The 12,673-nt window shown below is 46.8% G+C and overlaps 1 pseudogene; it reads right to left on the reverse strand.

Moving 5' to 3' along the window:
* Positions 1 to 3,548: 3,548 nt before the first annotated feature.
* Positions 3,549 to 12,363, reverse strand: LOC120859239 (annotated as a pseudogene).
* Between the last annotated feature and the right edge of the window lie 310 nt (positions 12,364 to 12,673).

The raw sequence follows: 12,673 nt of genomic DNA on the forward strand, positions 1-12,673 counted from the left end.
ATCTCTATATTCTAGGTTCTTCTGTAAACTTATTCCATTCCCTTTCATGGAGATAGTATATTTGCTTCATTGGAGGGGTCATTTTAAAAACTATAGGTGGATCTTCAATTTTCTTGTCTGTCTTTCATAAACTCTGTTTTACATTATTTTGCATTGCTGTTCATAAACCACTTTCATCATGTTCTAAATTTAGACTTTATGTATTGTCTTTTGCCTGGAGATATCTGCACCCCAGGTACCACTGATGGGGTCTTTATTGCCATCCAAGTGATGGGTGAGCCACCTTCCAGATCTCTTAGTGTTTGCTGTTATGAAACATATCTGGCATAAACTGTCACAGGTTGGATTCCCTGGGAAGCAGACTCTGGCGAATTCTCTGGAGATGAACTTTCTCCTGCAGCCAGCTTTGGTTGGCTGATTCCAACAGCTGCTGTTAGAGGTCTGCTGACCATGAATCTGAGTTGTTCAATGACAGTCAGTTTGCTGTTCATCCCTGGAGCTACCCGTGATGGAAAGATCCAAGATGGAAATCTCAGCCAGCAATCCAGGCGTTACTGGACGTCCAAGTGTCTCGGATGAACACGGTTATTTCAGCGCACCTGTATGTGACATTTACTCCTCTTTACTCCTGGTGATCCACTGATAGAGCACCGAGTCTACTTTACCTAGAGCTAAAAAGCAAAAAACAAGAAAACCTGCATCCTCTTTCCCCCAAAATCAGAAGTGTTTATTGCGGAAATTTGGCTAAGGTTCCAGTTCCATGCCCCTGGCTGAGGTTGGCTCGGGCTGATCATGCCCATTTTTCACACTTTCCTGTGTATTGCCAGATTGTCCTGTCGAAAGGTCTGTCAGTACTACCAATGGACACTGCTTCAGCAATGTATGAGGCCAACGCTGAGTATATATAATTTTGAAAATCCTTGACAATTTCCCCAAGCAAAAATGGTGTCTAAAAGAGGTATATTAAGGATGCTATCTTTAGTTCCTTGTTTGTCCTCTGATGTTATGCCCTGGAGTTGGCAGGGAGCAGGTGGGGTGAGGCGCCTCAGACGGGACGTTCAGTGGGGACACAGGGAAAGCCTGAGACAGGAGCGGTCTTCTCAGGAGTCTGTGAGAACCCTGCCATCACCCCTGTGGAGATGGGCTTGTCTCTGAGCCACTGACGAGGAAATATGTGATTTGGGAACTTTGGTGACTATATCCTGAACCTGGGGTAAAGGTACTTGTGAAAAAACAGGATAGATTTCTCTTGAAAATATTTCAATTTGCAATGTGATGCATTGAGTCAAGTGATAAGATTTTACTATGTTTAGTTTATAATCTGTGTTTTCCTGGGCAGATACAGGGAAAGACACAAAAGTAAAGGTTGCCTATAGTCCTACTGCCCAGAGATAACCTAGTAACATTTTAGTCATTTCCCAGTGTTTTCTATGGATATGCTTATGCCATTGAGTTTTTTATCTTTTTGGCCATACCACCCAGCATGCAAACTTTCCTGACCAGGGATAGAACCATGCTCCCTGCAGTGGAAGCACAGAATCTTAACCATTGAACTGCCCGGGCAGCCCTCTCTTTGGGCTTTCTACCCTGCTTGTTTCTGCAGGAGAGTCTGACAAACTTTCTACACCACTGCCCCCCAAACACACGTCTCCATGTACACGTCTGTTTCCTCCTGTTTGCTACTTAGGTCGTCCCACATTTCCCTGTCTCGCAGGCAGATCCTTGTCCCCGTGGGCCAGGCTTGTTATCCAGCAGGCGGTGAGGGCTTGGTCCTGTGCGTGTGGACTGTGGGAAGAAGCGCGAGTCAGGCCAGGAGGCCAGTGGGTGCAGGCTCACAGTGCTGTCCTGGATGCACCTGGGGGGCTGGTGGGGCGGGGATCAGAGTCACGCGGGGCTGGGCCCAGGGGAGTCAGGGCTGTCAGAGGGTGTCGTGAAGGAGCCGTCATTTCCCCACCGAGGTGGCGGGTGTGAGTGGGACCTGCAGACCGTCCCAGGACTTCAGTCTCAGCGCCAGCGGATGACAGGGCAGGGAGCGCATCGGGCCAGAGGTGCACTTTCTGACCAGTGAGGTGGGTCATTGGCAGAAAGAGCCAGAACTTCTGGCCGGGGGCTCATGAGTCACCCAAGGAAGACAGCTGCATCTTCTTCCAGTTGGTAGTTTTCTGCCATAAGAGACATAAGCCTTGTTTGGTTGTGATTTCAAGGTGATGGCACTGGAGGAGGCAGGTGTGTGTGCATGAGTGTGTCAAAGAGAGGAGATGGACAGAACAGTTGAAGTCGGCTGCTGGCTGCTGAACGAGGGTGTCTCGGGGTTCGGGCTGAGATTCTCAGCCAAAACAGTAGCAAGATAGACAATTGGAAGCTGGATCTACTGCTGTAGCCTCTGAACAGGCTGCCTTTAGAATGTTCTGAGAAAAAAAGTTTTTCCTCCAGCTGACGTGGCCTGCATGTGCTCCGCCAGCCTCAACGGTCAGAGCTGTATGGGGCTTGGCCCATGCTCGAGGCCTTGTTGGGAGCGAGATGAGCCCCTGAGGGAAGAAGCAAAGTGTTCCTGAAACAGCAGACAAACGCCCAAGTTGGCAGATAGTACTTAGGGGCCTCAGAGCATAATCTTCAGGGCATATTAATCCCACCCAGGTAACAAGTGTGACCCTGAATACCTTCTAATTCTGAGCCATCGTCCCCAAGAACTCTGATGACAAAAAGCCGAAGCCTCCTCTTCTCTGAGGAGCTATATTAATATATACATACTGTGAGCCATACCGCATCCTGTCTTCGTAACAGTTCACTATGCGTCTGTTTCACACACGTGGTAACTGTATTCCTCACCTGGGGGCTGCCCCTGACTGGGAGTAGTTAGCACTCCTGAGGGGGGTGGAGACCTGGCCCTTCCACAGGCACGTGGGGGTCCATCCAGGTGGGGCGAGGCTGTCAAAGGGGGAGGAGGGTGACCGGAGCTCAGTGGCACTCACAGTGAGTTGGTCCCTGGAGTCTGTGGTGTCCCAGAAGGCTGACCTTTTCACTCCTTTGCTCCTGTCGTGATGGTGTGTGTGTCTGGGGAGCACTGTGCGTGACCGGAGCCCCTGTCCTCGGGTCTGCTGGATTAGGTAAGCGCATCCACCTCTGGTGGGGACAGTGTTTGCAGCCCCAAACCCTCTCCTCACCCCTTCTACAGCAACAATCCTTTCTCAGACACCCTGAATTTAAAGGGACTCCTTTCAACCAGCCCAAGCTGACCGCTCCTGCCTTGCTTGCATCTGTCTACTCCACGGCTTGGGGAGAAGCACCTCACAATAAGACGTTTGTGCCAGTTCTCCTGTGCCCTGAGCTCTGTAATCAAGACACCTGTGCTGTTTAGTTGTGCCCACTGCCTCGGCCTCAGCGCCTTGGAGTTGCCTGCGTGGCAGCGGTGCTTGGGCCAGGACCCAAGGTGAGCCCTCGGTGTCTGTGTCTGTGTGCACAGATCCTCTGTACATAAGAAAAGTCCAACTTCTGGTAGGAGGACCGAGTTAGGGCTGGGAGGGAAGTGGACAGTGATGGTTTTTTACTTTTTGATGAGGCCAAAGTGTTTACTCTTCAGTCCCTTAAAATGCATAAACAAAATGCATAAACAAAATGCTTGCTGAAACCATTGTTTCATTTTAAAAACATAATTAGTCATTTTCTACTTGTTAGTATCAGATGATCAAGGCAGCAATAGATTCTCCATGTGCTCTGCCTTGTCATTTGTTGGGGCAGAGATGGCTTTGGGGGTGGGAATGGGAAGGAGGGGTGGGGGCTCCATACCATGAGAGGTGGTCCCCTGCTGCATAGACGTTGCCCTCGACGGGGTTATTTTTAAGATGAGGCTGCAGAGGTTACACCTGGCCCATCTGGGGACTGCAACTCAGTGCCTAACATGGGACTAGGACTGCCTTCCACACAGCGTCCACTCGAGGACAGTGTGCCTGCTGCCAAGCGAGGATAGTGCCACCCGAGGGTGCCTGCTGCCAGGAGCCCACTGTGGTTTCTGGCTTTATCTCCCAGGGTGGCTGGCGTGTCTGTTCTACGAGCACAGCAGTCACGCAGCAGACTGTCTGGGCCGGAATCCGGTGTTGCTTTCTGCAGCTCTGGATTGCTCCCCTTCCTGTCACTCTTCCCTTCGTAAGGCATTCACCTTGTGTGCGTTACGAGAGTGGGCTGCAGTCATCGCTTTCCTGGACACTTCTTCTCTAGCGAGCTGACTGCATCTGGGGCACTCTGATCCTATCTGTCAGCAATCCTTAGGCGGACAAACAACATTAGGATTCCACTTTAAATCACCTGGGAAGGGGCCAAGCCTGGGCTGTTTGAGAAACCGAATAGCCAGAGTATCTGCCAAATACCCTGGATCGTCTCTGTAGATCCTCTGGGATCTTGCCTTTATTTATCAGGAATCAGACTCCCTCGAGGCACGCCTAGGAGATCCATGTGTCTTGTGCTTTCATTCATTCTTTTCTGAGGTGGACTCCCTGCAGTCGCCACCCGAACATTAACTCTCTGTAAGATCACTGCTTTTCTGACTGCCTCCTACAATGGCTGATAAGGGAAAGATAGTTCCTACCACGGAGCTCTTTTTCTAGGAGGGGACATGAGGCCTGGAATGCTGTAACCACTTTTGGTACCATAAAGGAAGCCAGCCGGTGGATGAAGCCAATGCAGGAGGGCAGAGTCAAAAGAACTCCGAGAAATGGAACTGAGTCCTGATCAAACCATTCCTGAAGCCTGCAATCCTCTGTTCAGTTTTGTCAGCCAATGTTATCTTCATTGCTTCAGCTAGTTTAAGGAAGATTTTGCTCCTTTCACCTAAAGAGCCTTAACTGGTTGGGAATGCCCTTCACAAGCCCCCTGCTCCCTTCCAACTCCTACCTTTCACTGAGGAACGTCACCATTCTGTAGTTCAGTGACCTTAGTCCTTGAACAAGACTAAGTGTGGCTAGGTCTGCCCTAGATACTGCCTCACATATGAAGACACATGATGTCTGTGACTCAACTCAGATCCCACCTCCTCAGAGAGGCTGAAGTTGCGAATGGTTTCTCGCATCTGTACTCTGTGCGTGAGGGTTCTGCCAGTGTGGAGGGGCTCAGGGTTGTGTCTGGATGGCAGCCGTCTGCTCCAGTGCCTTGTCCTTGGGCTCCAGTGCTCTTTCCATGCTCATACAGCTGTTTCTTCCATGTTGTCTGGTTCTGCTTTCTCAAGAACCTGTTTCTTCTTTGTGAAGAAAACAAGAGAGGGTTCTGGATGTTCAGTTGTGTGCTCAGAATTCAGAAGGTGGGGACAGAGAGGAGGAAGATTTGACTTCATGAGAATTGAACAAGAGATGAAAGGCAGCCAGGTTTACCTGGGTCTTGCGCTGTCCTACTCATTATGGTGTATTTGATCTGCAGAAAGCTGGGATCTTCCTCTGCCAGGCCTCAGAGGAGGGTAGGGGCACTCTGGGCTTAGGGGCAGCCAAAGTACCAGGACTGATCAGAGCAGAAGGTTTCTCTATTTATCACAAATCTCGTTACACAAATGTAGCTTACTGGAGGGTCTAAAATAGCCCAGACACTTCCAACCCTGATCCACCTGTAGGCACAAGGACAGGGGCCATGCTCACTGGCCGGGGAGTCCTTCTTGGAAGAACTGCTTGTTCCGTGGATGGTTCAGAGTCTTGGGTCCTGCAGCAGAGAGAAGCCCAACCTGAGTGGACAACCCCTCAAGGCAGCCCTTGGTGGCCATGCTTTGGGCAAGGCAGCAGCTTCGGGTTTCACAGTTTGTGTGTTACCACCACACAAGTCAAGTCGACACTTAAAAATAAAAGGAAAAGCAGAAAGCTGGAAAAGTGGTCCTGGAAGAGGCTCCGTGTGGGAGAAGGGCACACAGTGGATTTCGGATATCCCAGCAGTTTCTTGATTTGGATAGAGGTACAGAGCAGTCATTCTAAAATAATTCTTTACATACATTTAAATGACACTGACTTTCTGTATGCCTGTAATATCTTAAAAGTTTTTTAATTAAAGAAAAAAAAACCCAAATGGGAAAGGCTAGAAGTGGATGATGGAGCAGAAATCAAACTGAAGAGCATAGAGAAGGAAGAGGCGAGCAAAGGCGGGAGATGACATCTTGGACATGGGGATGCTGGCCTCAGTTTCTCTTCTTCTCTCTGGATCCTGGTTCTGCTTCTAGGTGCTGGAGTCCCACTAGCATGCCCAGGATTGAGATACCTTAAATACAGACAGACAAGATTAGTGGCTGACCTAAGCACCATGCTTTCTTATAATGCTTGTATAAGGCTGGTCCTGATGGCAGGGACGGCTCCTGTGGGAGTTCCAGGGTCATTCAATGCTTACTTGCCACCATGAAGGGTGCCATGACACCAGCTGTGGGAGCCAGGGTTCCAAACACAAACAGCTCAAACAGTATGTGCCCCGTGACAATGAAGAAGGTCCAGAGTGTGACGTAGTAGAGCCTACAGGGAAGCAGACAGAAATGGGACGGAAGGTTCAGCTTCTTCAGTGCAGAGGAAGTGGTCAGACTTGAAACACACAAATCAAAACCCAGGAAATGACTATGGCTAAAGAAAAAGGAGACTTGGCCCTGTGAAAGACCTGGCTGCTTGATCACATCAGTTTTATTCACGCCTAGGGCAAAACTGAAGCCTTCAACTGCTAAATCGAGAGGAGAATGAACCAGCCATCCAGAGTGGCTTTGCAAGTCTTAGCGAGGTGGTGAAGCCAGTGATAGCAAAGCAGAGTTTCAAGTATGGCAGTCCTATGTAGTGTAGACAATTTTGGATCAGTCACACTTATGTATTCTATTTACTCAAATTCTCTTGACTCTAGTTCAAGCCCGCTTTGCACGTGTCTGGCCAGGGGCTGGTCAGTGCTCCTCTGATGGATGCCACCGAATGGAGGGCATGAACGAGGAGTGGGTGGTAAGGGCATTTCTGGGGCTTTTAGGTGCTTTTGCAACATGGACTGCATCTTAAGATATTTTGCATTTTAACCTAACAAAATGGTCCGATGGAGAACACAGTGACATCCTCACAGGAAGAGAACTTGTTCCTCAGTCTTGACAAGGAGGTGGAGAAGACAGAAGTTATAGGATGATGGACCACTTAGATTGCTGGTATCTTTTTAAAAAACTATTTAATAATTAATGTATTTAATTAATCAAATTTATTTAATCATAAATTTGAAAATGATGAAGTACTTCAAACATACAAAAAATCATACATAATAGAATTTATCCCTATGCAACCAATACCCTACTTATCAAAACTCGGTATCTTGACATGCTTGCTTCAGATACTTTTTTCCTAAGAAAATATTACAGAATTCAGTTAAAGCTTCCTCTGGATCATTTTTCCACCCTGATCCCATTCTCCTGCCTCCCTTCTTCCCAGAAGGAACTAATATCTTAAAGTTGATTTTTATCATTCCTGTGCATATTTTTACACACTTAGTAAACATGTATGTAAGGGTTGGTTTTTTTTTAAGTGAAAGTAGGTTCTTTTTTAGAAAAATACACATTAAATGGGCAGAATGCAGACTGTCTCAGAAAGTAAGAACAGCTGGGAATTGATTTCAAGTTTCTGATTAGGGAGGGGATAGAATCAGAGAGCATATCAGAAGCACATGGACCAAACTCCCAGGCTAAAAAAAAAGTTGGAAATAGAAATCAGCATTTCTGGCTGTCCTGTGTTGGGTGAAGGGGTAATGAACGGGTAAGAGAGGTAAAGATGTCTCAGCTGTCTCGGCTCATCCTCAAAGCACAACAAAGAAAGTATACACCCCTTCTACTTGTCAGTAATTCTTCATCATGGTAGAGGTCGTTAAAATGATTATGCAGTCCTTACTCCCTCCCAGTCACCCTGAGAGGATACACAAGTCTCATTTTATACACGAAGGGACTGAGATGCAGAGAAGGTCTATAATAAACCTGCTGCTTCAAACCTAGTTACCAATAGAAATGAGACCAGAGCCTATTTTTCAGTTTCATTCTTGGGCCTCAGAGTGTTTCCACTAAACCATGCTACTTCCAAAAATATACGTCAATGTAGAACAAGTAAACCATAGTTTCAGGTTCAAAAATAGGAAAAAAGAAAGATGACTAGATCACAGTGCTAACAGCCCTCAAATCCCACTTGTCCTGGTCTTCCTCAGTTTAAACGAATTGAGTCTCTAATATGCAGATCTACAGAATCAGCAACAAAAATCACTGCTTCCCAGGGCTACTAGGAGGAGACTTAATCAGTGTCATGTAGAAGCATCTGGTACAATAACAGAGCCTCAATAAATAGCACCATCTCCTCTCTTGCCCCAGTGCTGAGAGTCTGGCTAACACAAAAAAACTTTAGTATGATGCTCTTTTGGTGGCCTCACTTGGGGACCTGAGCAAAGTTTCCACCTTGATTGGGGAGATGACTGCTGTTGGAAAGAAAGCTCGAGCCCCCTCCAGTGGCCAGTTCAGAGTACATCTAGCCCAGAGGCTGTGACTGCTAGCTATTATTGTTCCACACTAGTCTGTATGAGGGCTTCCCAGATGGCAAAGAGGTAAAGAATCTGCCTGCCAATGCTGGAACTCAAGAGATGCAGGTTTGATCCATCCCTGGGTCAGGAAGACCCCCTGGAGTAGGAAATGGCAACCCACTCCAGTATTCTTGCCTGGAAAATACCATGGACAGAGGAACCTGGTGGGCTACAGTCCATGGGTTGCAAAGAGTTGGACATGAGTGTGCACGCACATGAGTGTGCATGCATGCAGTCTGTGTGAGTCCTCTGAAGAGGCAGAATACACAGGAGTCCTCGGTTCTCTGTGACCCTCCCTTCATGACTCTGTGTACACAAACAACCATTTACTAGTGGGCTCATGATGTCATAGATCGTGATTTTTTTTCATCCCTGCCTCTCAGGGAAGAATGTGAGAATAAGGTATGTTGTGGCGTCTCTAAAAACCGCAAGCACACTACCTCTTTAGTAGAAGAAAGGCTGACACGTTAGTAAAGAAGTAGAGGGGTGTGATGCAGGCCACTGGATCACAACATAACCAGTTTGCTGTGTCCATTTCAAAGATTTTTAAGCTTTAAAGACGTTCAGGCCTGTGATTTTTTCTATCCCTGGAACGAATGGTACCTAGTAATCTTTTATCTTCACATCCTAGGTTACTGAATCAAATCATAGGCCATATGATCCATCATAACTGCCTCTTGGCCCTGGGCATTTATTAGAATCAACTGAAGAAATTTTATGAAATTACCAAGACCTGGATATCAGAACAGCTGAATCATACACTCTGGAGATGGGCCCAGGAACGCCTGGTATTTTCTAATCCTTCCCTTGTTGATTTTAAGGATAAACAAGTCTTCGAGGGAGGAACACAATGGCTCTGCTTAGCACCCACTGCCAACACAGGGAGACTGGTGCTGTTCCCTCCCTTACATACGTTTTGTTGTGAATGTCAATGGCGCAGAGGCAGCGAACCACTGATAAGAGCAGTGTCCAGACTCCAACCAAAGGTCCAAGCTTGGAGGCCATTCACTGTGCAGCAGAAACAAGCAGAAGTGTTGAGAAGGGTGCATCAGGGTTCCCTCCAAACTCCTCCAGCTTCACTGGAGGAGTCAGAGAGCTGAGCCTGCAATCCCCTTGGCTGGGCAAAGTACAGGCTCTGATGCTGCAGGTGGGAACTAGAAGGAATGGAAAGAATTCCAGAAGGAGAACTGGTTCAGCTCCTTTTCAAACACCTACAGTTGGGCGGGTGAATTCCAAGAGTAGAAACCTAACAAACAGCCCACTTCGGCAGTTATTCCTGGGTTAGTGGTTTACCGGTCTGCCTGGAATCTGCTCTGGTGTTGGTGAAGCAAGTGAGTCTGAATCAGGATAAGTGTGGGGGAACACGGTGGCAAGTGGTCTGTCAATGCAAGATGCCTAGGAGGTCAGACTTTCAGTGAGGCTGATACAGGAGAGAACACAGAAATACTGAGCCCTGTCTAGACATCCACACCTGGTCTTTAAGAGACCCAGGTCCCTCGATCTCCTGAATTCAGGTCTATATCACGTGAATGAAGCCCTAACGAGGCTGGTTTCCTGTGCGTGTGGGAAGGGAACAAAGCTCCATATTAGCCAGGGCCACTCTGCTCTTGCTAGCTTCATTCTGGCACTGCGATGCTAAATATCTTGTCCAGAGTGTTTAAATCATAGTCCATCATAAGAGTGCTTCTTGACCCTGGGCATTTATTAGACTCAACTGACGAAATTTTGTAAAATTACCAAAACCTGGATGCCAGATCAGTTAAATCATATACTATGGAGGTGGGCCCAGGACACCCCTGGTATTTTTGAAAGCCTTGCCTTGTTGATTTTAATGTATCGGTATTGATCTATGGTGAAAAGCAAGGATACTTCCTTGGCTGGTCTCCTGAGCAAGAGAAATTTTAAGGGACAAGACTCACAACCGAAATGTCTTTCAGGATTTTCCTTTAAGGATTTTCCAGCCTTTGGAAAACCAGACAGCAACACTAAATTCACGACCCCAAAGATCCTTAGATGATAGTCATTTTGAGAAAAAAAATCCCATATCCCAAACTAAAATATAGCGGTTAGTCCTGGAGAGCTAGATTCTTTTTTTTTTTCTTTTTACATTCTTTATAAAGCATTTTGATAGCGCTTCTGATGAAACAACAGGACATTTCTCTTTTCTATTTCTATACATCTCTTTATGAGTGAGAACTGAAAATGGAGTTTCTCAGTAATGCTAACCAGAGTAGGCATCAGGTGCAATTCTTCTACTGGATGCTCCAGGGTCCTGCTATCACCAGCAAAGTCCCAGGAGGTCACGAGGGACCTATTTCCAAGCTGTGTGTGCGTGCAGGCCTGCAGAGGCACACATACACAGTTCTGCTCACCTATATGCCCTTCGACAAATCACATAACCTCTGGGCTTTTCTGTCTCAATGTAAAATTCAAAGGGCTAGGACAGATGACCTCAAAAACCCTGTGAATCTATACAGAATTCCTGGACCACTGGAGGACAGCACTGGAAGGTGAAAAGTGGAATTGTTCCACCCACTTTTCCAGGTTCTCTAAGCCTATTATACTTGAGCTTTGTTCAAAGTGAGCCTTAGCCTTCTTACTTTCATTTTATACCCAGATGCTGCAAAAATGTGAGCTAGGTCAGAGCCTGAATCTGGGTTACCTATAAATGTGACATAGAATTGTCACTACTATGAAATGGTGCTGCAGCTCAAGCCACCCCACGTATCAAACGAAGGAAGCGCAAGCTGAAATGTGCAACCACTCTCCAGCAGAGAGGCTCAGGACGCTGCGGAAAGCCATTGTAGGCCTGTGGAAGTTCATGTGGGAAACCAACCTGGAAGGATTTTGGTATCTTTTCAGGGTCTGTGTCATGGTTTGAGAAGATCTTAGATTAGTAATTCTCCATATGCAATGTAGGGTATAAACCTTATGCCCCATGACCTGATTTTTGAAGGAAGCAACAAGAAAACCTTCTTCATGATTTCCTCATCAGGTATCAGAGTCATCAGAAGTCTGTTTCCTCACATGTCCTTCTAATGGTATTTGTACAGACCAGCTGCCAAGGGCAGTGTAAAATGAAGGGAAAGGTATTCAGAGAAGCTTGCGGGCAAAAAGGACCAATTGTTATCCACAACGTAGTGGCTTAGGATCACTAGCTTAGGCAAAATCAGAATCACCTGGCAAGTTTCTAAAAAGAACTTCCTGTGACACATCCAGGGGGTGAAAGATTCAGTAATTAGGTCTGGACAGGGAATTGACCACCTGTGCTTTGTTTGGTTTTAGTTTTTCACAGTTATTGTGATGTACAGCCAGGTCTGGGGACCACCATTTAGGCCATTCCCACAAAGGATGCAGGCCTTTGCTTTCTTACCCAGGTCTGGTTTGCCGGTATAGATCTTTTCATAGAGAAAGGTGTGGTCTTGGAAGTTCTGCAGCGAGTGACCCACGGCTATGATGGATGTCATCATGAGCCAGCTTCGTAACACGTTCAGGAATCGGCTCATGGCTCCCCTCCAACCTGAGAGGGCTTTTTGCCTTGGAAACAAAAGCAAAGGGCAGGAGACACAGATGCTTAATGTGCTTCAACCATAAGCTCTGTAGTTAACCTGTGTCCCATTCATGAGGGCGGTACTAATCTTACTTCATCAGCCATTTCATAAACTCCTCTCCCAAATACCGGAGGCTCATCTACCCTCATGCACCCTTCATAGGGTTGGCACTTTGCCTTTGAATATCTACCTTAACTCAAGTATGCTGACAAGAGTAATAAAAAAAGGCTAAATGATGCAGTGGGTGGAAATGACAGACCCTGTGGGAAAAATGGAAAGAAAGGGAACAGAGGAGAGGGAGGTGTCCAAACATCACTACAAAGAAATAAAATGGACTCTAATGAACGATTTCTGGAAATTGGTCTCAATATTTCATCATACTAATGGCAAGTCAACAGTATACTGTGCAACAAGTAGCACCATGCTTATTTCCGGCTAAGGAATTTCTCCAAAATATTAGCCTAAAGCAGAACTCTCTTCTCTTGGCTGAAATCAGACCCCTGGGATCTTTCCTGCTAATCTGGTGCTTCACGTCATTCTTTCGTACTGCAAGTACCTCAAAGGTAATTATAAATCTACTAACAGACACC

This window comes from Oryx dammah, unplaced genomic scaffold (assembly GCF_014754425.2).
Source record: "Oryx dammah isolate SB20612 unplaced genomic scaffold, SCBI_Odam_1.1 HiC_scaffold_323, whole genome shotgun sequence".
NCBI classification, from domain to species: domain Eukaryota; kingdom Metazoa; phylum Chordata; class Mammalia; order Artiodactyla; family Bovidae; genus Oryx; species Oryx dammah.